Source organism: Zonotrichia leucophrys, chromosome 4A, assembly GCF_028769735.1.
Source record: "Zonotrichia leucophrys gambelii isolate GWCS_2022_RI chromosome 4A, RI_Zleu_2.0, whole genome shotgun sequence".
In the NCBI taxonomy this organism is placed as follows: Eukaryota; Metazoa; Chordata; class Aves; order Passeriformes; family Passerellidae; genus Zonotrichia; species Zonotrichia leucophrys.
Window position 1 is genome coordinate 5,404,340 of NC_088174.1, and position 25,929 is coordinate 5,430,268.

Sequence of the window (25,929 nt, forward strand, 5' to 3'; positions counted from 1 at the left end):
GGAAGGTGCTGGCAGCTCCTTGAGCTCCTGGTGGCAGCAGCAGCTCTTGTTTCTCATGGGGTGCAGACCCCTGAGGAGCCCCTGATGTGAGTGCATGGAACAGGCACAGCTTCCAAGGCAGGAAGCATCCTCACCCCCTCCAAAGGCTCCTGCTCAGATGGAGCTGACACCGTTTGCTGGGGCAGTGTCAGGATGACAGTGGAGGCAGGAACCAACACTAAAGAAGGCTTCAAACACCTGCAGCCCTTTATTGGCCTACAGTACAACCTTTTACACTCTTCATCTTACATGCCCTGCCCCTGTGTGCCCTCTGCTCCCTTTGGTGGTTGCTCAGCACACCTGGGCACTCCATGGCTCATTGCTGTCAGTGCTGCTCACCGGCTGCTCACAGCTGTGCCCACTGGGGATGGGGCTGGGCCAGCCCATCCCAGTGACCCCAAACTGTGCCTGCAGCCCCATCCCAGTGACCCCAAACTGTGCCTGCAGCCCCATCCCAGTGACCCCAAACTGTGCCCGCAGCCCCATCCCAGTGACCCCAAACTGTGCCCACAGCACAGCCCCATCCCAGTGCCCCCAAACTGTGCCCACAGCACAGCCCCATCCCAGTGACCCCAAACTGTGCCTACAAGAGTACAGGACTTTGCTCTCTGCAGGAGAGTGTTTTTCCAGGGCCCTGAGCACATTAATGAGCCTTGATTGTCTGGAGCAGCCTCAGCTGGGATCACCACCCACTCCCCCTTTCTTTTCTCCTCTTCAGGAGCTGGAGCTGTGGTTCCTGCTCCTTTCCCAAGCTGCCTGGTAGCTAGCCCTGTTTCCTCCTGTCCTAACTTGCCAAATGGAGTTTCAGAATTTAACTTGGACTTGTGTTGTTATTGCATCTTGTCAGAGGATCACTGGATGGCCACCTGAGCACGCAGCCCAGCTCTGCCTGGATTGGCACTGCACCAGACAGGTAAGATTGGCTTGGTCAGCCTCAGCTCCTGGTCTGTCTTTCCTTGTGGAACAACTGTTTCTGCTGCTCCCTGATATGTCCATTAGCTGCTTCCCAATTGCATTTCCAGTGGGAAAAAGATAAAGTCTCACAACCCTTGCTGAGCATAAAGTGTTATCTTTGAACTGCAAAGTGCATGTCAGGTGCAAGTGGGTCTGTCACACTTGTGTGAGGGCACTGGCTGAGTCTCTTGGCTGATTTATCACTTAAAATGAGCTTTCCATTTGCTAGAGGATGTTTGCTACTAAACTTTAGGTTATTGAGAAGTTATATTACTTCTGGAAAGTACAGGCAGCTCTGTTGACTTTGTTTCCTAACAAGAAATTCCAAAATCTGATTATCAGAATGGAGGGGAGAAGAAAGGAATTTGTGTAGACATGTTGAAGTTGGGAGGGACTAAATAATGGAGAGAGATGGAAAGCAAATCCTACAATTAGAGTCCAGAAATCTCTTCAAAGAAAAGACTGAGCAGCAGGAGGACAGGGTTGTTGAAATGGAAGTGTTGGAGTGAGAACAAATAGGGGTTATAATGAGGAGATGTTAAACAATTGGTTAATGGAATGTGATAATCCTCTTGAGTCTCTGTTTCCTTTGAGCTGGAAACAGACACTCAAGAAGTGCTCTATTCTAGAAACCGTTGTACAAACTTAGGCCATTTAACCTTAGTTTCACTAACTCAGAATCTTACACTAAATTCATATTTTCTCTGCTTCAACAGAAAGGGTGTAAATTCATCTTAGTTTCTGACTGTGGGATATCTAGGAGAGTGAGAAATATGGACTTTAAGAAGCTTTAGAAAACATCAAATGTCTTTAAAAGGAGCCACAGGCACAAGTGAAAAGCTCACTGAGTTAAGAGTCCTTGGCTCTCGGAACTCTGAAGGAATTTCAGCATTGTGTTCTGGCACACAGATACTGAACCTGCTGTGTCACTTTGAGCAACTGGGCTGATAATCATTGACCTTTGTTGTTAATCTGGCATTTAGAAAACTCTTAGGCTTTTAATACATGCCTCAATATTAAAATGCCTTAATTTACATATTTCATTTCTATGTCTTGGTTGTGAAGCTGTTACATTTAATGAGCTATTGACAACTAGTGCAAGATTCAAATGCATACAAATCTCAATTGTCAGTGAACCCATGGCTGTTTCTTTTCTTCCTGGAGGATAATATAAACAGTAGGCAAAATTGTTATTGATAACAGATGTTTGCAGGACTACAGGATAGGAGTTGGTTGCCTTGTTAGGTCCTGGCTGAGAAAATGTTGCTATTCATAAAATTGTTGGCTTTTAGTAGGAGCTAGAATTGTCAGTGATTGATCTTCAGATTGCTTTCATTATGGGGCTTCCACATAGAAAGAACACTGTGTTGGGTTTCATTTTTTTGCCTTTTTGCCAAGGAAGGTCATTTATAACATTAGCTCATGAATAATGGCCAAAATAGATTGTGAAGCTCAGAGAGCTTCATTCTCAGAGTGTTTTAAGCTCAGGGCACACTGAACATTGACATTAGGTAACTTTGCTATGCAATTCTTCTAGACTATTTAACTGTCTCTCTTAAATTTTTTTTTCCCCAGCATTAAATCTCTCTGTCAGGACCTCTCCCATAAAACAGTATCACTGGAGATGAGTTAGCTCTAGAAGAAAACACATTTATTATCTGGATAAATATCTAGCATATTTCAAAAGAGGGATAATCTGCTCTGTCTGCTGAGAAAATGACCATTCCCCTCCCTTTGATCTCTTTTGAACAATTGCTACATTCCTTCACAATTTCTTAAGTATTAATACTTACTTTTTTTAGTAGTTTTCATGGTATTTCACTGAATTTTTAATGTTTAGTTGAAATACAGCTTTGTGAATTCTTCCTAGCCCATATATTTTATTACAGTAATTTTTTCTGCAGAAGATTAGAAAGAGTTCAATACAAATAATTGTGGTAGTATCCAGCTGAGTTAATTTCCCAGAGGATTTATCAAGAGGTGTAGATCATATCAAAATTAATTACCAAGTCTTCTATAACTTATTTAGCAGAGTCTCTGCTTATTTGCAAATAACAATTGAGGTACTACCAATAATAGGAGAACCTGAAGTCATTGAGCAAAACTAATTAAAAAATTGTTTACATTTAGTAACAACAGTTCAGATCAGAATTGCCTTCCCAAGTGATAATTCTTTGTGTCAGTTTTTTTCATTCATATGTTAGCTAAGGCATGCAATGAATGATTCAGGCTAATTCAAACTGCTTTTGAAATTCACCAGCAGCTGTAACCAGGGTAACCTGTAATTCTAATCTTAGTTCACTTGAAAGTCTTAAGCTGTTTTTATCAGATCTTGTGGTGAGCTCTTGCTTTATATATCAAACATTCATTTAATGTGAATCCTCTGTCCAAGGAACTGTCAGGTTACTGCAACACTCACTGGGTGCTGTCTCTAGATTGTAATTGTTGAGGCTTCTAGTTAGCTTTTCATTATGTGCAAGCAAAGAATTTCAACATATTAGTGTGGTAACCAAATGAGAAATATATTTTCCAATTGTCCAAGTATGGGAAAGTGAATGCCGGAAGTCATAATATTAGACGGGAAACTGAAGCACAATAACTGATATATTTATAAATGTAAGTATTTTCGCTGCTCCTTTTCCTGGTGCAGTGCTGAGCCCTGTGGGTGATGATCTGGGGGATGTCCTGGGTGATTCCATGATCCATGTGGGTGATTCCCTGTGCCAGCTGGGCTGGGGGATGATGCTGTGGCACTGCAGGAGCACAGCTTTGTGTGGGGCAGCACTGAGAGCTGCAGCTGCTGGGCTGATCAGCAGGAAATGTTCCCTGTGAGCAATCCTGCCCTGGCTGCTGGAGGCTCTCTCAGACACAGAGAACCTCTCAAAAAGAGCCCATCCTATAATCACTTGGTCATTTGGAATAGCAGCAGTCTTCTACTTCCATCCTTACTGGGGAGATTTGCCCATGAGCATCTTGATAGTTAGATGGACGTCAGTATGATTTAAGATGGAAAGAATATTTTTTTTTCCACAGTATAGTTGATTAACTTCTGTTTTCAATATTTATTTTTAGCTAAATGAAAAAAGCAGTAGTGATTACCCCAAGTTGTTACACTGCTCATGCATGATGGATATGCTATCTAGAACACAGTTAATTTTCCTTCTAACTGCATATTGCACTTCCTGCAGTGTCAGTTATATTGAATGATAAAGTTAAAACCACTCTGGGATTTAATCTTTTTTATTAAAATTGTCAGCTATATGAAAAGGGAACCATCAGCATCAATGGGACCTGTACTGGCCCCAGCTGCTTGTTATTTATGTGCTCCTCTGGTGTATCACACATATTGCTGAGCAGGCTCTGCAGAAAGTCACACATTCCTGAAATGCAAAGAGAGACGACTCCTGCCAGGGCCATAATTGAGTTTTACATAGAAGTCATCTAAACAGAACAGGAAGAGACAGTTTTATTCTAGCATTTACACAAAATACGCACTGTGTTATTATCTCTCTTTCCATATTTCTAATCAGCTGTTCTGGTTTGTTTTAACTCATAGTAATTTTTTTTTTTTTTTTTGTAAAAGAGAGCAACTGCTTTCTCTTCAGTTGTAGCCTGCAGTATAGGTAAGATTTGGTAAACCAGTTGTAAGTCTATGCATTTCAAAGATTTCATTGTTGATAGGGCTAAGAAAGGGAAGAATGCCGCCCTCTGTGGGCTAATGTGCAAGACTGGGGTAACTGAGTATTTTGTTTCTGTAAGTTCAGGGTCTGGAATGTCCAGTTATGACCTTTTTATGAAGATTAAAATGCTGATTCAAAGTCAGTAGTATTATTCTGGAGCATAATGGAAACTGGAGACCAACACAGCCAACAGTGACTCCTCTGCAGGAACAATTAAATATATGCACAGAGGCAAATGATGGCCTCACTTCTTGGGTGGTGATTGCTTAATTTCTTAGGTGAGGAACTTTTCATGCTGTTCACAAACATCTGAATCCCTTTCTGCAGCAGAATCCATCTACCCTTGTGCAAATATTCTGTATTAATTCTAGACCACACACAGATCTGAATGACATCAGAGTAAGACTGCAGTAACCCCAATTAATTTTAGGAGGCTTATTCCAGGTTTATCCTACTCAGAGATAAAAATGTGTGTATTTATCTTTGAATTGCATGGCACAGACTATTATAATGAGGTGCATTGAGCTCCATTCTCAGCATAAATTAATTTGGGGTAGTCAGTTAAAAAATATTGTTGCACACCAGATTGACAAGCTAGATGGTCCCTTATCACTTCAGTTAAGGAAAATATGAATGTTAATGAATCCATTTTGTTCTATCACTACTTCTGAAAAGAAAATTCTAACACCTATGGGGTTTTGGTGGTTTTTTGGTGTATTTTTTTCTAATTGATTAGTGAGCAATGAGGATACTGGCATTTGTAGGAAAAAATTGAAATTCTAACTGGATGGGCAGCTTTTTCGTTGATAAGAGTTGGATCCTTTCAACAGAACACACTGACATTTCTTAAAAAAAAATTAAGTCCTTTAAAATATTCATTTTATTGGTCTTCATCTATAATTTTTTGGCAAGCAAAGGTCAGTGGTGAAGTGTGGTTCATCCTCCTGCATTCAGATGTGAGGCAGATCCTTCACCTGTGCTCTGTTAAGGCTTTATCTCTGCAGAGGCAATGACTTCCAGCTGTGGTGGAGGGACATGCTTCTCTAGGAAGCCCTGTTGTGATACACACTGACATAACTTCTGAAATAAAAATGCATTTGATAGAGGAAATGGTCAGAGTTCAGGTGCAAACGCAGTAATTTCCTTTTCCTTGTACCTCTGTGTTCTCGTGGCAATTGAGAGGGACCTGGATAATTTCTTTCCCCATGGTGCTCCCCATGTTCTCATGCTGTGGGAACAGCCTGGCAGCCTCTCTTGGGGGACAAATCTCATTGCAGGGGAAGGGTTCACTGCGCACAGCGTGGAGAGGAGAGCCAGGATCTCTGCAGGGCACAGCTCTGCCTGCTGGGCATGTCCTGCCTGGCCCTGTCTTTTCTATTCAGTCAGGAAAATAAATTTTATATTTTAATAATTTATATGAATTTTAAAATAAATGAAGCAAACAACAACAACAAAAACCTACTGGCAGTTTATGAAGGCAAATATCACAGCCTCATTTACTGTGCTGGGAGGCTTTTATATGAATGCTGATAGAACTGATTTCAGTCATTCATTTTATTATATTTTTTACTAGTTTTTTTCTATTTTTACCTATCTTTTATGTTGAATTTCATCATGTTTCATTACTTGAATTTCAGTTGTGGAATGGGTGCCTATTCTGTTTTAGGCTTGGTAAAGTACTGCACAAAGTTATGAAGCTATTAGAACTGTGTATTGTCTCATTTTAATAACAATATAGCCTTTGGTTCAGATAATTTTATTATTTCAATAAATGCATTATATGGAATTGGTGCCTTTTTGTCTGTGGATGCTATTTTATGACCACTGAATAACCATTAGTTTTAGGAAAGGGAATGAGAACTGCAATGCAATACAGAATTCCTCTTCAGGTCTCTTTTTCATGAATTTGCTTATTTAATGATTGGAAATCCAATTGATGGTCAGGTATTTTCTTCTTTGTTGTTCAGAGAAATTTAAGAAAGAATAGCCTGTGACATTTTAATAAAGAAATTTGGCTTTATGCTGCAGTCAGTATGTTTGTCTAGAAAACAACCAGCCATAAAGGGAAAATAATGAAGATTATATTTTTTAATGTCTTTTACCTTGAATCCAGTAATCAGAAGAATGATGTAGTTTAAAAGACCTAATTTGAATATAAATTTGTAATTATGTTACTGAAAGCTTTAGTCGTTTTCTATTTAAATCCCCAGGGCCCAGTCTGCTCTCAAAATGATGTCATTGCTCTACTCTGCCTGAGTATTTCCAGTGCTGGAACAAATCCTGATTTATGACCATTGAAGAAGGAAAATTCAAAACCCAGAACACCACCTTGTTGCATTTATTGTAGTCTGAGCATGTCCATTACTCCAGATATTTTAATTTTTTCAATTACCGAAGGAGATAGACTTTAAGACCTGGGATAGGTTTTACAAATAAATAGGTTTTTCTCAGGGAATAGACTCTGGATCACAATAAGAAAACTCAGTTTTAAGACAAACTCGGTGACATTTAGTAAAGTTGACAAATTATGAAACAAAGCTCTTAACATCTGTTCCACCAAAAAACATATTCCCATACATCAGAGCGTCAATTAGTCCTTTTAATTATGTAGATGATTTGCATAGGCTGAGAAACTGCAAATTTTCTATGTTCTCATGAAGCTAAGAGAGTCCTTTTAATGTGTTTTCATCTGGATTTTTTTTTAAAGGGTGTCTGTTTAGTGAGTTTTTATTTAACATCTGTGTGGCTCACACTGGTAATATTTTAGGTGTTGAACATGTGTAGGTTCTAAAACTTAGATGATGTAAATCTCAAGGGAGGTCAGAGGGAGTCTGCTGCACTCAGCACTTGCCTTGTTTTGTAAATCATCACTTTAAAATGTGGGATTATGTTCAGCAAGCATGAGATTTTTGTGTTTTGTCTGGTACTGTGGAAAGACAGGAAAAAGAGAGGGTGACTGTTTTGTGTCTAAACCAGTTGGCCTGATTTTAATAATTACTTGAATGATCTTAAGTATAGATCTTATCTTTTGGCCTCAACAAGTTCAATATTTTCATAAGTTCCATTAATTTTCAGCTGGAATTTTTGAGTTTGCTTGTTTATTACAAAGAAGCCCAACATTTTATTTGCTACAGATTGGTTTTAATGCCTTTGCTTTACAGGCAGGGGGAATTACTGTAATTTTCACTGCCAGTCCTTAAAAGCCTTGCTGATGCTTGGTGTGCCTTGACAAAGAGCCCTTACCTAGATTAGAGCTTGAGGAATTGGAAAAAACAATAATATTGAATTTATGCTTAAAAATGAAACAAAGACTATGCATTCCATGAGTGTCAGACTAATCCACTTGACAATGCAGTTTTTTCTGCACCCAGCAGCACACTGCAGTAACCCTGAGGTGGTTCTTCATTGCATCTTTGGAAACGTTGCCAGTGAGCGTATGCTTGTGTCAGACTTGTGAGAAAGGCAGCACAACACAGTGAATTACATTTGGCAAGGAATTCTTAACTTTGAATGCTCTTCAAGTTGCAGTTTTATTGCATTTTTGTTGATTTAGTGAAGTATTACAAAAGTACCACTCTTGAGGGGTTTTTTTTTATTTTTTTTTCCCCTACGTGAGCAGATCTGTGAACTTGATGTGATTCTTTTTTTGAAACAGGAGTTTTGTCTTTTTTGGAAGAACAGAAGGCGATGCTTGAATTAAGTCTTTTTCAATAATCTTTCAAATTAATGAGAAAATGTTTCCAATTAAAATCAGCATTTGATTAATTAGTAGTTGACTTATTAGGAAGGAGACAAAGTCAGGAGTGTTAGGATGCATTCAATGCAAATCAGGGGAGGAGAGTGTTACAGGCAAGAAACCATCAGTGCCTCAAAGGATGCTGGTTGTTTTTCTGTAGGATATCCTTCAGCAGCCTTCTCAAGTGGATTTGAACAAACTAATAAAGAAAACAGCTCTAATTTGTAAGCACTTTGAGGTTAATCAGAGCACCCATCCTTCTGCCTGAGCCTTGTGTGTGACTGAGTATATTGTGCAAATGGCAGATTATCACGCCAAAATAAATGTCAAGGACATGTGCACATCCTCATACCATGTTTGAATAACAAATATATTTGTTCAGTTTTGTTATTTTAAAAGGTATAATTTCATTTTCTGTTTTGGTACAGCAGGGACAGCAAACATATCAGCTTTGAAAGTAGCACAGAGAAAGAAGTAGCACTTAGATTTAGAAATTCTTTGTCCTGGAGACATTCTTATAAATGGGTACAATATTGCTTTTCTTTTTTGGTCTTCATGTGGAAGTCACAACAGAGTGAAATTCATCTTTCACAACATGTATGTGGAATTGATCCCACAGTATATTCATTCTTGCAGATTCATTGCATTTTTTGGTACCTTGTTTCTTGATCTAGAGTCATAGAATATCCTGAATTGGAAAGGATGCATGGGGGATTATTGAAGTTCAACTCCTGGCCCTGCACAGGACACCCCAAAGTCCCACCCTGTGCCCCAAAGCATTGTCCAAAGGCTCAAAAACCTTCCATGGTTTCATTTCCATGGTATCTTTTGCTTGTTTACATTTGCTGTGTCATCACAGTCTAAATGTTATTAATAGCATGCATAACACAATGCAGCTTTATGGTTTCTATTCCACCTGAAATATCAATGCAAAATGGCCACAGCTCTAAGGGAAGCCAGTGATTGACTGCTTTGTTCCGGTTATTTAAATTAAAAATTTGAAGTAGAAGTAGCAAAGATTGTTGATATATTATCCAGAATTCAGAGGAAATCAATACAAGCCTTAATGGCCTTCCCCCACTGCTCTGTAGCTGCATTAGTCACATCTTGAGAGAGCACTTTGGACATCAATCAAAGAAAAAAATCACTGTATTTTCATATTGTGAACTTCATGGCAGCTTGTGTGTGATCTGGGCAAGCTATTTCTGAAATTCTACAAAAAAAATGCAGGAGGAAAAGATTTCTGCAAGGATGGTAGGCTTTAAAGCATATACAAGCAGCAATTCAGACTCAGGATAAACTTTAGATAACCATCTTTTACTCTTTTTGATAGTGGGATGATCTGGATAAGTAACCGTGCATGCTTTTGTGTTGAACCAGGGCACCAGAGAAGAGCTGAGCAATAACAGCCATACAAGAGTAAACCAAGCAGCAGCTGCTCAATCTCAGAGATCCCTGTAGGATACCATATAAATATAAATGAGTACACATATAAATAAAATAGTTCTAACAATAAAGAGGATTGGTTTTAAATCAAACCTCTGCTCTAATTCATGCTTTACTAGATCTTGTCTCTGGGGTAAGGACTCAGTTGTTTCTGATGGCACTGATGTATTATCCATCTATGGATTGGACAAGGAATATCTACCAAAACCTTGTTTCATTTCTGAAAATGAGAGGAGCTTGTGTCAGGGAGTGAGGTGGGACAGGAAATTCCTGGAGCACCAATATCTGGCACATGAGCACTTGCACTGCGCTATCAAAAAAACCAAATAGGCTGTGACCCAGTGAGGGGATCTGACTTTTACATCAGTTTCTTTCCAAAATTACCAGGAAATTTTGGCAACACGTGATAACTTTTATTCTAAAGATTTGTAAGAAAACCACACTTCAAAGTTCTTCTGATCTGTGCCTGCTCGTGTGAGCTAATTGTGGACTTAGGTTTTCACAGAGAAAAGCTCATGAAATAATTATATCCATTTGCCAAGAATCAAGTTTTTCAGAAGGCTGAGGGATTAGGCTTAGGTAGAGAATACTTAGTGACTTAAATACAGCTTGAAAGCAGTTCAGTAGAATTAAGCTGCTGTGATGTACAAAAGCATTTTGGTCTCATGTCCATCAAACAAAAGAGGAAATGATTTGGCCCGAGTGACTCTTTCAAAAATGGAACCAGGAGAAAAGTGTTTTTCAAGGCCCTCTTAGCAATCCCACCAGGTCCAGGCAAGTCTTGCAAAGATAACAATTGCTTCAAGAAGTACTTAACAGATTAATGTGGGTCTTGCAGATTGTTCCTCATGCCTGCAAGATGGTAGAGATACTGCAAAGGTTAAGAGGATACAAACTGTATTTAGACTGTAAATTCCACTTTGAGGATGGATTTGGGTCTGTGCAGCTTCTCTGTAATCCTTGGTATAGTGGATAAATCTTGATATTTATCTTGGATATTAATGTAAGAAAAATAAGCATGAATAATAGAAGCCAAAGCTGTGTCTCCCATTATACCTCTCAGTCCCTCACAGTGGGAACATGATTGTAAACTGCTTACTCTGAAAATGAGTCTGACCCTCAGAAATTGAGCCATGTCCTAAACATAACATGAAAAGAAGTGCAGTTGGACAAATGCCTTCTAAATAGCATCTGGAATATAAATAATCAGGAGTTCATGTGTTAATAATTTGTCCTGCAGTTTAATGCAGTACTTCAGTACTTTTTCCACTAAAACCAAAATGTGCAGAAAGTAGAGCTGTTAAGAAATTAAATTCAGCATAATTTAATAGTAATAATACCCCATCCCAAAACACAACAAAGTAGTGATTTTGCAAACTAAGTATCCTCTCAGCCAGGTGAAATGGCAGGGTGATACTAATCTGGCCTGCAACTGGAGATGGATGAACTTAATTTAATTATCTCTTTAAATACAGCATTTGGTTTGGCCGTAAGTAGTAAGCTGAGGTTTGTGCCAAAATACCAAAGTTGCATTTATTTTGTTTGTTGCCCAGCAAACACTGCATAGTTGGGTTCCTCTGCCCCTTTCACTGCAGTGCACAAATTTAGTTTTTTTCCTCTCTGATGGAAGGGTGACAAGCAGCAGGTTACTCTGGGATCAAATTAGAGATCTTATCTGTTCCTGAGGGACAGATGATCTAAATCTGACTGCACAAAATCTTCAGTTTCTAATAAGAGTGATGCTTTACAGTCCCATTCCTCACTCTGTATTTGACTGGGTGACTGTTCTCATAATTTTTTCAGTGCAGGTCTCTTCTGCAACTGCAATGATACCTTTCATGGCTGTTTTAACAAAAGAAGAAAAGATATGTTAGAGTAGTATTGTTACCCTTTGAGATTTCTCCTGTGTTCTAGTCTGTCTCTGGTATTCAATTTTTTCATCCTGTTTTGTTGTCAGAGCTGTTAGGAGTCTGATAGAGAAAGCATTATTTGGGGTCAAACCCCAAAAAGTTGTTGGGGACAATATCTCACTCTGGTCATCAGTGTTCCAGATCACACAACAATGAGTACCCCAACCTTCCCTGCCCCTTTACTGCACTGGTATTAAATGCTTCAGCCTGTTTTAGGCAGCTCTCACAACTGAACTCATGAATTGCCATAATGTCTCTGCACCACAGTCCTTGCCTTTATAGCACTTGGTGCACTCAGCAGAAATTCTGTGGGGTCTTTTTTGTGATGTCTGAAGAGTATTTCATGCTGTGTTCTGCTGATACTTCTGCAAAAGAACTAATGGTATTATCTGTTTTTTTCTGGCATAATGAAAACTTCATTGGGCTCAGTTTATGTCCCATATTGCAATTAAAGATCTATATAATTCATTTTCTCTTCAACTTTGTTCCAGCACAGGCTTTTAAGGGGGTGTAGGAAAGGAAGGTTTCCCTATCTTATCCAGAGATACAGAGGAAATTCAGCTTCTAAAGAAATTTTATACTGGTACAATGATTAATGGCTACACATTTGCAGTTCCTGTTTGCTTCAATGACTTTCACATATGATCTCTTTAACTTGAAGTGTATAATACCATCATCTCACTTTTCCCTTTTTAAAATGTTAAAATGCTTCCATTTTTGAAATGTATGCTTAAATTCAACAGATGAAAAAAATTACAAAAGCTGTGCCTCTGCTATCATTACAGTGGGGAATGGGTGCCACACCTACACTCTATATCCTCTTTTGAAAATTTTGTGTATTTTCACTGTGGGCTCTAGTTGGATTATTTTGTGGTTGTGGAGTTGAATTCTGAAAGAGCTGAAATGTGGCTATTTAGCAGCTTTCCTTTTTTTTGACGTTCTTTACCTTGTCATTTCACCTGCAGGAAGGCTGCTTTGGAAAGGCAATTATTTCTGTTGGGATTTCTTAAACTTGTGAATTGGCTTAAAAAGCACAGAGCAGTTCAATTATAATCACTTATACATGTCTTTCATGACTGAGAGTTGTATCCCCTGTATGTGGCAGCTTGGCACAAATAGTCCAAAGAAAACAATCTCATGTGATCTTACCTTCAACTTCAGAAATAATGCCACTTCTCTGTGTTCCTTTTGCCACTTGTTATAGTTAAAATGTGCACTCCTGAGTGCTGCAAGTAAAAGGTTTATTGATTAGTACCAGTGAAATTTATGTAAGCCAACAAAAACAACCATATTTTATTCCCTTCCTGCTCACCCAGCAGGTGCCAGTGAAAGTTTATTTGCTCAATGTTGAGAGATAAGTAAAATCACAATGAAAATCTCTAAATAAGTCAAAAGATCTAATAAATGAGCTGTCAGTAGAGCTGTGAAAAATTAGGGGAGGCATGAAGAACACACACTGCCAAATTTAATGTCTTACATCATGAGACAGATCTCCCTGGGGTTATGATAGACCCAAAAGATGGGTGAACCAGAGAGATTCCTCTCAAGGCAGCTCAGAGCGGAGCCTGACTGAAAGGTGATAGCAAATGATGACAGGAACTTTCATGGATTTTTGTCCCAGTGACCTGGCCTGTATGATTTTCTCCTTACTCACTCTTCTGGCTTGCTGAGAACCTGACAGCTTGTACACCTGTAAAAGCTGTGATTCTGACCAGCTGGGCTTCTTGAACACATTTCTAAGGAGGGTAGATTTCATTTATTTCTGAGAAGTCATGATCAAGATGATACTTGCAATTGACATGGAGGGGGGGAAGTGTGATCACTCTTTCTCATCCTTGGTATGACATTTCAAGGAGATGAGTATTTCACAAGAATCTGAGTAAAACATTAGTCATTTTTCTCATTTGCATGGTGGTCTATAATTTGGAAGTGAAAGCTTTCCAAGCTCCATGCTCTATAGGGTTCTGTGAGGTAGAATTTTTCCAACTAAATTAACTTGATAAATTTGAAATAATTTGGAAGTTAGATCATAAAAGCTCTGTTGACAGAAAGCACAGTGAGGCTTTTCTGTGTTTGGCTTTGTGAAGCAGAGATGACAGAGGATCCATTTGTGCTCAGCCTGCGTGTCATATTTCAGGATTAAGCAAATAATAATGTGAAGCCAAACTTAATTGATTATGATTTAATGCTCGTGGTGTGATGTGATATTTTTGCATTTAATTCACTGCCCTCTGACTCATGAGTCAGATTTGACAGTGTTCTTCTGGAAGTGCTTGCAGTCCTCAGTAGCAGCCAGAATGATGGCTCCAAACAGCTGGGGAAGAGGTGAGGTCCTTGGGGCCAGAGGAATGTTCCTGTGTACTGCAGAGTGTTTGGTGCTGGTTGCCTCCTCAGGGTTTCTGGTCTTAGTGTCCTATTGATGAAGTGAAGCATTTCTGATAGAGAGTTTTCAGCAAGCCTCAGTTTATATTTCTGGCAATCTCTTCTGCCTGCTGTGGACAATACTTGTAGTTCCTTTGCATGCTATTAAAAGACTGACCTCTTTGTGACTCTCACTAAGGGCAAAGTAACAAAAAAAATTCAGAAAACAGGTTCAGTCAATTTCTTAACATCTCTGCATCCTGGAGAAACATTCCTCCCTGTTCACAACTCTACAGAACAGATTTTTTTGGCCTGAGTTTAGTGCTTTGACCTGCCAGATAACACTTTTCATTTGTAATATATTTATAAATTATTTCCACTCTCTTTTTAAGCATCATTTGGTATACCAGTATAAGAAACACCTAGAGAAACAGATCATTAAGCTCAGTTTCCTGTGTCCAGACATTGAGTTAACTGAGTGAGGGCCAAAGTAGCATATGAGCCTCTCAAATGACCTTAATTTGAACTCTAAATGCATGGCAGGTTCAGAACATTTCAGGATAAGCCAGTAGACCAGGACTGTTCCTCTCCAGTGCAAGTGAATTGTCTGCAGATATTAAAAGTATATCAAGCAGCCTACTACTAATTCAAAAGTCAGGTTGAGAGCAGTTCTACTTTTGAACTGGCTGAGGCTGGAGATAAGCATTTTGTACAGCTATAATTGAAATGCCAAACTTTAAGAAGTCAGACATTGAGAACTTCTGCCATGAATCAAGATTATTTCATGGACTTAAGTCCTCTTTGAATTTTTAACATAAGTGGATCTTGTGAATTCATCTTTACATCAACGTGTTCCACTCTTGCTCAGAAGAGTCCCTGTCCCTGTAAGTTACAGAGCAAATTCAGGGGCCTAAACAAAGTCTCACTGGAAGTGTCCCAGCTCCAGTGTGAGTTTGATTGTTGCTTTCTCTGTGAATGGCTCAGGCTCTGCCATGTGCTGATATGGCTTCAGCTGTCAGCTTTGACAGCTGTTCTACATAACATGTGCACACCTCCCATGGACCTGTCATGGAAGAACTGCAAACAGTGGCTCCTTCCAGAATCACAGCTTTCTCTGAATGCTGGAAAATTCATCAAGACTTTTCCCATTGACCTCAAATTACTCTAAATTAATGCAGACAGTTATGCCACATATACAGACATGCAGTGGTCTGCTTATGAGTCCCTGTAGTGATACCCTGATAGTGATTCTCTTCCATTCAGTATTTATATCCTTGCCACCTAGCTTAGTCATTCTAGATGAAAAGAATTTTCTCCTCGACTGTCTTTCTCCTTTTTCATTGTTCTTTTCTGGGGTGACAAGCAGCAAAAATGTAAGTCACCTTTACTATCAAAGAATTAGGTGTTTTTTCATGGTTACCTGGGCCATGTATTTCTGTAATGTGAGTGCAGGCATTTGATATTCACACACAAAAAAAGCACATTGATGTACTTAGGGGGGGATCAAGTGTTGTCTCATTAGCATTAAACAGCTATAATGGGAGAAAGATGAAAATAACTACAGAAACATGAGGAACAACAAAGATGAAAAGGAAGATGTGAGAATGGTACAAAAACATGGTGTCTTATTTGTAGGGTAAACTTGAAAGGTACCCTTCTCAACCTGCCTGCCTTATAATGTATTCAGAAATGGAAATTAATCAGCAGTTGTTTATAGCTGTGCAAATCTGGCTCAGGGATTGGATATGATAGTTAGAAAGCAACCTGCAGGTTTTAAGACTAAGCTGCAGCTCTTCCACAGAGCTGCCTTTTCCCATTAATTCTTCTCCATAGCCTCAGTATCTGAGCTTTTTTCCCCTTGACTTTGATGTATGAACATATTCCTCACCCTGGCTGCTCAGAGTCTAAGATATTATTCCTTTACATTTGGTTTCATTAACATTTTTTTACACTTTATGTGAATTTCTCTATTGTAAAATTGTATTGATAATTTCCGATATTTTCTGAAACATAATAATCTAAGTTTAAAACCAGAAAGATTCAATGGAAAAATGGTCTAATGAAAGCCCAATTCAGTCAATTAGATGTGGTTTATTGCAATTGTTTTTCAGTCAGTCTGTGTGTGTCTTTAACTTGTTTCACCTTCAGTTTGGGCCTGTTTTGAACCAGAAACTTTCTTAATGTTAGTACCAGTCAATGTGATCCTATGCTCTCAAACATCCTAACAGCAAGACTAAAATACACAGGTTCTTTACCACTTCCAAAGTTTTGTAGATGGAAATGAGTTATGATATCTCTTCCAGACTGGAGTTAATCTAAAAGACGTGAAAACTGAAGGATTGATTATTGTTGTTCCATCCGCTTATATCAATGCCATTTGAGTTTTTTCAGCAGAGGCATTTGTCCCTTCATATTAGCATTATATTGGATTTTTAAAAATCCTTAATTCTGATGAGTCAGTGCAAACAGATCTTCTGCTGAATCCTAGTGGTTATCAATTTGCACAATGGTGGCAGAGATATAATCCAGTGGGATCTTTTAGAAATTTCCTCTGGAGCTCTTGGCATTTTGCTTTGACTCTGCCTGCTCTCAGCCAAATTCTTAGGTGCAGCCTCACTGAGATGGAAGCAAAGGCAAGAACACAAATCAAGGGGACACTGCCCAACTGCTGTGCCACTGGGATGTCACCAAGCAAAGATGTGCTCTCTCACTAAAAACCAGGCATGTTTGGCAGAGTATTTTCTTTGTTAGCCTCTGCCAGTCTGATCTAGCTGTAAAAACTCTGACATTCAGAAGTTTTCTGGGCCAGAACTCAGAGTATCTTCATAATTCCTCTACATTTGAGCACATTATTTTTATAACAGCTAATAATTTAAATTTAAGTTTACACTGGTGCATGTGTTATCTTAGGTAAAGATTATTGTGTACTGCACTGTAAAGAACTCTGTTCAGTTCTAACTCCTTCAGTTTAGTTAATTGGAGGGGACTACCAGAGCGGTAGAAAATGCATTTCTCATTGCTGTATTGAATGGTTCAGTAAATGACATTCTTGGCAGAAGTTCTTAAGCCCTCAACACTTTCATAACTATTGATCTGTTTTTGAAGCATGGAAATGCTGCTCTGGTAATGTGCACACAAAAACTTGTGTCATGATCTCTAAGCCATTACTTTGTTTTACTTAGTTTGTATAAATGCCATTTTCAGGTGTTCATGAAATTTTCCTCAGACAATATTGAGTGGTTAAACAAATTTCAGGATTGTAAAGGAACATTGTTGAAGAAAAATATTTCACAGATAAATTTATTTGTACAGAATTACATCTGACTTTTCATGCTCATTCTCATGAGCTCATTTACTGTGATTCTGGTGGGGGTTTCAATCAGTCATGTTTCACATATGATTTTCCTCTTAATGAAAGAACATTACTGATTTACATGCATGCTGATATGCAGAGCTGAATGGAGCAGTGCTTGTTCACCTGGAGGACACACATCAGCCATAGAGCTCTTGATCACGTTCATGTTCTCTCCCAAGAACAGACCTTAGCAAAGGATTTATTTTCCTCCCTGATTGTTCTGTCTCATTACTCTTTCCTTCATTTAGCTAAAAAAATACTTCAAACACATGTCTGGGTGTATGTGGAGCTCATGCTGCTCTCACAGACTGTTCAGCTATAACATTGTGCAGTTGAAGGATAACTGCAATGCCAGGAATTGGGAGGTATTTAAAATGTGAATGGGTAATGATGAAATGGCTTAAAAAAGCATCTCGAATTCATAATGGTCATTCACATAAATAATACTTTACCATTTCCTATCTGTCATCCCCAGTGAAGATTTGTGGCACCCTTTGATCAGATGACTTGTCCTTGAAGTACAGTTAGAATTCCAGTGTGAAATACCAACTGCTCTGCTGACAGAATGAGTTCAGCCAGCAAGCATCAAACACTCACCATGGGAGCCCAGGACAAAAGAGTTTCAGCCCTCGGGCACAGCAACCTGCAGCCTGGGTTGTGTGAGGGTCCTGGAAGACTTTAATGTTTAACAATTAATTCTGGTGGTGCTAGTATTAATTAGGCACTAATATTATTTATTTATGAAGCAATACAATGACCTGTGCTTACCTGATAGTCTTGCCAAAGCTGTCATCTCATTCTTTAGAAAGCCCCTTTATTCCCCCACCCCTTAAGTTTATTGAAGTATTTTTTGCAAGTTACTTCTGATCTTAGTTCTAAATGTATTGTTCTCCTCAACTTTACTCTTTTATGTAGACAGGCCTGTGTTATAAAAGGAAGAGCTGGCTAATAATGCTGGTTGTTAGTGCGGGAAATGACTTGAAATGAAACAATAACATAACAATTATATCCCAATTGACAGAATATATGAATTAGCCAGGTGATGTGTTCAGCCTTTAGAGTTATGATTTTTGATGACCTAATAGTTGAAGGAAATTAATATCTATCCCTCACTTGTCAGGGAATATGTCTATAGAAATTATTTAGCCATATCACCTGGGTTTAAATTTGTTTGAATTTACTGATTTCATGTTGAATAGTTGTCATCCATATTCATGTAGGTTCTGATTATGCTATGAGCAGCTGAACTCTGCAAATTACTTCATAACTTTCATGCTTTCCTCATCCACAAGTTCCCTCTGGCTCAAATATCTGAGTTGCCTTTGTATGAAAGCCAAGTTTGATAAAGTAGAAAAAAATAAACTACACAGTGTTCTCCTCATTTTTGCTTCCCACATGGAAACAAAAGTAGCTTCGGCAAACATTTGGATCCAGGAACCCTTTCCTTTACCTACAGTGCAGCCTTTCCAAGCCAAACCAGACACAGATCAGACAGTTTCCCACAGGAATTCAATGCCTGCTTTCATACCAGGTCCTTCCCAAAGGATGCACTGACTGCTCACCCCTGTGATGCTGATCAGGGCTGTTATCACCTCTTGGAAAGGAGGGAGCAGGGCTGAAAACCTGTATCAATCCCCACTCAGGTAAAATAGCTGCAAAATTAACAATGGGTAGAAATTATTTTCTTGAATCATAACATTTATTGTTCATGTTAGTCTTCAGAGTAACTTGGACTCAAGTCACAATCCATCAGAATAATTTTCTGTGAAGATGAGATGTAATTTTGGCCACTTTTTACGTGACAATTTCTTGCTTTAGTGATCATTGACAGTTGAATTGCTGAAACTTCAGTCTTAGCAGTCTGAAACAGTCTACATTTGGGAAAATTTTCAGGTAAAAGCAAGACTTCTTTTTGATAGGTAATTTTCCACATGACTAAGGGACCAAAAAATGTTGTTTTTCCTTTTAAGGGACTATCTCCATCACATTAATTTGATTATCCTAATACTGTTAATATTTAATAACTGTTAAATATTCTAGGAATTTAGAGCCTGGAGTATATATTCTTTTAGCTAGATTTCATAGACATAGGCCAGTCTTCTTAATACCACAAATAAAATAAAATATGGGTCTGATTCTGCATTCATGCAGTTCAAGGTCCTACTGCCTTAGTGGTGTGGGTTCAGACTCTTTGTATGGGGTGTGTGTAAGGTGAATACCTGCTTAGTTTTCCAGTCAAAAGCTACATTAAATTTTCCTGGTACGACTCAAGCTCACAAAAGGATGGAAATTCTCAGCATTAAGCTTCTAAGAGCTCTCTGCAAAAGTGTGACTTGAAGTTGGGTTACGGTGGTTCCCTGTTGTGCCTTGATCCTGCTCACAAATGTCTGGTGTTCTGTTGGTGCAGACAAAAGTTAAAGTGAAGTATTTTTAAAAGTTAGGAGGGATGAAAGAATCCCCAAGCTCTTCTGGAGATATTAAAGCATAAAGGTCTGCAGTGACTGAGGTTTTGAGAATCAGAAAATTTCCTTTGTGTGTCAGTCTGGAAGTGGTAAATGGAGCTGAACAAGGGTGGCTCTGTCTTGAGGCCACAAGAGCATTATGAAATAGAAGTGTTGTCACCCCATGAAGAGCCACACACCCTGAGTGTCTGTGGTGCTTTTTATTACCAGCTCAGAGAGCCTCCATGGCAAAATGATAATTTGATCATTCTGCACTATCTTATTCTGTCACTAGGCCTAATAATTTACAGAATCCAGTTTGACTTTACAGAAGGTTTTCTATTACCTTAAAATTATGCCTTTTCAGACACACTTTTCTTAGTGAGGGGTGGGGAGAGAAATATTTATCCTGTAAGGTAATGAGTCAGGGCACTGTGCAAATTAGGAGAGAGATGGATCAAGGCAAGTGAAAATGTAAGAATTCATGTTGTACAGGCTTGGCAGCTACAATATCAGTGTGATGGAAGGAGGAAGTTCCTCCTTTTGCATAAAGCACAGCTGTTCTTGTGTGTTTCTGAACTTTGCAATGCTTTGCTTGAAGGCCTCTGTGCACTCCTGGGCAGTAGATCAAGCAGGTGATGCAGATAAATTGCAGGACTCTTCCCCTCAGGGATGGAATAAGTTCAGCAGTCACTTAAGCACTGAGGCAGCAGTATCTTGTTCCTAGGGTCATCCTATAAATATTTATAATTTTGTAATTAGTTCAGAGGCAGTTGCTGTGGAGCCAATCAGTAGAAACTGATAAAGAGAAGAATTTTTAACATGACCCATTTAAGTGCAGCTCCTCCACCCCAACCACACTTAGGGGAGAGAATCTCTAATTCAGACATATTTTACCAGTCTGAAATAGTTATGCTGCTAAGGCCACATTAGGAGTTCAGTGTGGCATCTAACCTAACAGAAAATGACTCAGTACACGTAGAATATGTTAGATATTAGAATACAGTAGAAAATAATACAATAGGTAAGATACTTCACAGTTACTAAGTCATGTTAATGTTCAAACAAAGTTAGAATTTAACTTTATTTTTACCTTTTCTTCCCATTTTTCTTTTGAGACCATGTACTGTGAGCTTACAATTGTGTAAATGGGATACACATTGACAACTCATGAGTCACACTAAGGGGATGCTCATTACATTGCACATGAAAAAACATTCTTAATAGATTGTTCATCAAGAAAGCAAAGTGACAACTGTGACTCAATCTTAAAAGCAGAAACAGGTAATAAAAGAGATAAACAACTAATGACAAGTGCAAGATGCTCTTTCATGCCTCTGGAAATTCCAATTGCTTCTTTTTGAACCAGCCTGACTGTTGGAAAGAGAATTTTGAGTATTCAACTTCTAAGCTGATGTTTCTTTTCACAGAGAAACAATCCATTGACTGGATTAATTTAATTTAGGTTAGATTAATTAATTGTTTTGATATAGATTATTTTCACATTCTAAAAGGGTTTTCCATTGGCTTCTTTATCTAGAAGAATTTTAGTATCATTTCATCCAGTTGAGTTAAATTGCCTAAGGTGACTTGATGTATGACCTCCTAAAATTATTTTAGTTATCTGATGAAACGATTTTCTAATTTATAGTTGGGAAAAAATTAGAAAATGGATTCTGATATCTGCTTTAGAGTCCCATGTGCTCAGCCTGTTGCATGGAAATTGCAGGCAATTACAAGTGACCTTGACTGTGCCTTGCAAACTGCAAAACATGACCAGTCAGGTGCCCTGTATTTTGTTTTCTTCTTCAACAAAATCTAAGGAATCAATTAATAACTTTATTGTTCATTAGCTTATGGAATATCACACTAAAATCACTGTTTGTGTTCAAAGTCAACCACAGTGGACCTTCTGTTCACTTCAGTAAAAGAATGAGGAGCCTGGATTCAGCTCTGATGCATCAGTAACCTCAACAATCATGAGATCCTTTTTTCCACAACACTACAGAAATCTCTCTAACTCAGCTGGAAAACAGCTGCTGTGGTGTTCATTGCTGCTGCTGTTCAAATCTGATTGAGTCTTCCAAATCCTAAGATTATAATCCTAATAAACCATGTGTATTACTGGAGTTAGGGAGTCCACCATTTTTCCATGGTTACACTCCTAGTATTGAACTACAAGTATGCGCTGAGTTAATACATAGTAACAAGTAATGCTGTTTTATATTTCAAACTACATAAATGAATCCAAACAAAATTTAAGATAATCATACGATGCCTTTATTTGCCACTGTGATTGCTACAAAATAAAGATGAAAATGTAATATCCTAAAAGATTTAATTGGCCAATACTTGTCAAATATCAGGATAATGCATCAGTTTTGATGGACCTTTAAAACATATTTTTCCTTTTGCATATTTTTCCTTTGATGGAAACTAAACCTTCTTGAAGTACACAATGAATGTACTTTATGTGTTTGAAGAGAAATAGTTTTTGGAGGCTCTGTCCAAGGTACTTTCCTAATCCCCAAGTTTCACTTGAAAAATCCTGAGGATTTAGACATATTAATTGAAGTTCTTCAGAATGAAACAGCATGGTTGAATGCTTTAATAAAAAGATCACTAAATTATAAGAAAAATACTGTCAGTATGTCCTTTTTTATAAAAGTACTTTTCAGAGTGAGGCAAAGCTCACCTGCTGGCAATGTCTGGAAGTCCTGTACAGGATCAGAAAAGAAGAAATCAATGTGACTTTTCTTTTCATTTTCCACCTTCTTGTGGCAGGTTCTTATATAAAGTTTAAGGGACAGATCTTGCACGTCCTTATGCAAGTAGTTTTCATTCATAGAAGAATTCCTTTGTGACCCATTGGAGTTACTAATTTTAGGAGAGGCTATTTTGTCTTTAATATCAAAGGTTTTTCATAGCTGAAATATATTTGGAAGCGGGACAGGTTGAAAAACACTTTCCTCATGGCAAAAATGGAGAAACAAAATGAAAGGTTCTGGCCTGGTGTCTGAGGACGGGAATAATGGCATTAAGAGTGCCAGGGATGAAGTGTCCTACCTGGACATACTCCTGGGAATGATGAAATTGAAAGTCAGACTCTGCACAGATTAATGTGCATAACCTGTGATTTGGCTACAGAGAACTAGATAATAAAGATTGTTAAAGGATTTAGTCAATTTATAAATTGAAAAGTTAAGAAAATAAGTACCTTGATGACTTTGTAAGCCTTCTCTTTGTTGTGTATTTATGTTAACTTAATTATATTGGCATCGAGAATGAAAAGAAGATTGGCAAATGTAAATATTACATGCCTAATGAGACCCTCCTAAATCTTTCATTGTCTAATAACCAGCCCAGAGAGAGATGTTTAGGTAGGGGTCACAGCAAAACTTGTGGCCAGATCTCTTACCTGCTCATTGAAAAGTCTCTGTCAGAAAACAATTACATTATGTAAGCATGGAATGCAATACAAACACAGCTCAGTGCATTTGTAGCTGTACCTCTATCCTTAACATAAGGAACAGAAATTTACATGTCCTGTCTCCCAAAGCTCCTGATAAATATTTACAAAACCTGGAATTAAAAGAGTTTTAAAGAAATGCATGTAGGAGAGGAAGATGGAGGCAAGAGAAGACAGGAAAAAAGAAAGAAATTGGTATGGATGCAAAAATTTGCTGTAATGAGGCTCTGTACAATGATATATTGAAATGTCTTTGGTTCATATTTCTGTAGACACTTCAGAAGTCAAGTTCCACTGCCCCCATTTCAAACAGCCTGGATTAAAGACCTGGATTAGAGACAATATTTTGAGATGCAGTTATGATCAAAGTATATCATCCTAAATCAGAAAGACAAATTTGGTTTTTTCCTACAGTTGTACTTTTTAGCTCCAATGCTTTTCTTGGTCTCCTCAGATAAAACAGAGGGAACTTTTTTTTTTTCTTTAAAGCAAGCTTGAAAATTGGCTGCCAATGTCCTTCTTTGTCTGGCAAAACGAGGTGTCCTTGAATGCACTTTCATTGCTGCTTTAACTTCTTTCTCCTTCATGCACTTGAACCAGCTAACACCAAGTTACCAAGTTCTGCTCCCAGCAGGGATTAGAATGACTCCCAGATCCCAAATCTTCACTGCAGCCCTCCTGCAGCTGTGATATTTGTGCACATTTCCCAGACACCAGGGAAAAACCCCAGGCCATAATCAGCTGTCAGAGACACAGGGCAGTGAGGGGTGAGCCTGATTCAGAGAGTTTTACTGCACTCAGCTTCCAGCAGGTGCTTTTGGAGAGGGTTTTGTGATGTGGTCAGATGCTGGCATTCCTCTTTCCACCTCCTTTGGTCTTTCTGAGCAGCAGTGAGCAAGTGCTCATGGAGAAATGGCATCTTGAAATGTTATTTGGCTTGGCTTTTTAAAAGCCATTCTCCTCATCATTGACTTGATTCATCCACTATTGCTATTTCTGAAATTGCACAGTTTGCCATCTAAATAAAAATAATTTTCGATATTCCTAGACAATTAAACAGCTCCCTCTCCTTAGTAAAACACAGGAGCATTGAGCTCTCTGCCTCTGTCTTTGTTGGGATCTGCCCCAGATATGTTCATTATTATTATCTGTAGCTATTTTACAGCTGATAGTGCAATCAGACATTGCTACATTTTGCTTTATTAGCACACTAATGTGGCAGTTCCCAAGCATGATTCACACCATTTCCCCTGGCTGGTTGGTAGATGTGTGTGGCAGCAAGGCTTCATTTGCTTTTCTCAAATCTGCCACATCACATATATTCTATGGATCCAGCTACCCAGCTAACTCAGGGTTTGTGCTTTATCCCTCTGAATTTTTATTAAATGTTGGAGTTTCCTTCTAGGCTTGCCTGGGTTTAACTTTGTGTTTTGTGATCTGTCTGCAAGCAGGATTCCATCAGTGTCCTTAGGGCAGGGAAATGCCTCAGACAGGGATCTCACTGAAGATGGGCTGGGTCTGTGCAGCCAGGCCAGCAGCACAAAAACTCATGATATTTGTTCAGCTCTGTTAACAAGGATCCTGACCTCCAACTCTTTCTTGCTCTTGGGACATATAATCTCTTTCTAACTCAGTTAATTGAAGATGAGGAGGAATTAGGATGAAAACTGGTGGTGGTCAAGGGGTGCTGGGTGTCTAGTGATCCTGTCACAAAGAGAGTCACAAAATAAGTATTCTTTCTTACTTCTCTGTAATAATGATGATAATAGAGCTGCTCTCTTATATGATTTTAGGTCTCTTATCTAAGAAATCTGTCTGTGAAATAGTCTGTTCTTTACCAGACAGAAATCTCTTTTGATCAATTTATATTTTTATCAAAGATAGTTATTCTGGGGCAGGCTGTCTGTCTTTTAATTAGCTGAAGAAACATCAAAGGTTTTGGATTCCATCCAGCACAGAACAAGGACATTCTGAAATCTCAGAGATTTTAGCATGAAAACTGCCTCAGTCTGAAGGGAAATTCATGGCCAAGCAAACGTGCTGAGTGAGGAGCTGCACGAGCTCCCCTGGAGAGGAGAGGAAGACTTCTGAGGAGGAAGGGTGATGTGAGCCAGAGCTCATCTCCCTCCCACAGCAGAAGCCTTGCCCGAGGAGCTGAGCTTCAAAGGCTTTCCTGCAGATAACCTTCTACTGCAGGCAGTGGCTGTGGAAAAATCCTGGAAGGAAGTTGAAAGAAAATAATCTTTTTCAGGGATAGAAGAGTCAATGGCAGGTCTGACTCAACTGAGTCTATGTTTTTATTTTTTTGTCAAAAATAGGCTCACATAATGATGACATTGATTTTGTGTCACTTCTTTTTATTTTTTTTTTTTTTTTTTTTTATGTCTCCTGGCACTTTCGACAGTAGATCTCCAGACTGCAACAAAAATCCCGTATATTTTTCCAGGAATTACTAACTAGAGCTGTCTAAATGATAGTGAGGATGGATGCTGGTTTGGAACATCTTAATTATTCTGAGAAAAATGTCATGGTCATAAT

At 38.6% G+C, this 25,929-nt stretch overlaps 1 long non-coding RNA gene across 2 annotated transcripts in view; it reads left to right on the forward strand.

Annotated features, from left to right (window-relative positions):
• The first annotated feature begins 695 nt into the window (after nt 1-695).
• Nucleotides 696-25,929, forward strand: part of LOC135447730 (uncharacterized) — an 81,243-nt gene continuing 56,009 nt past the window's right edge. For both annotated transcript variants that reach the window (XR_010440275.1, XR_010440276.1), the window contains exons 1-2: nt 696-798; nt 887-952. This is a non-coding gene — a long non-coding RNA (uncharacterized LOC135447730). The remainder of the gene's footprint in view (nt 799-886; nt 953-25,929) is intronic.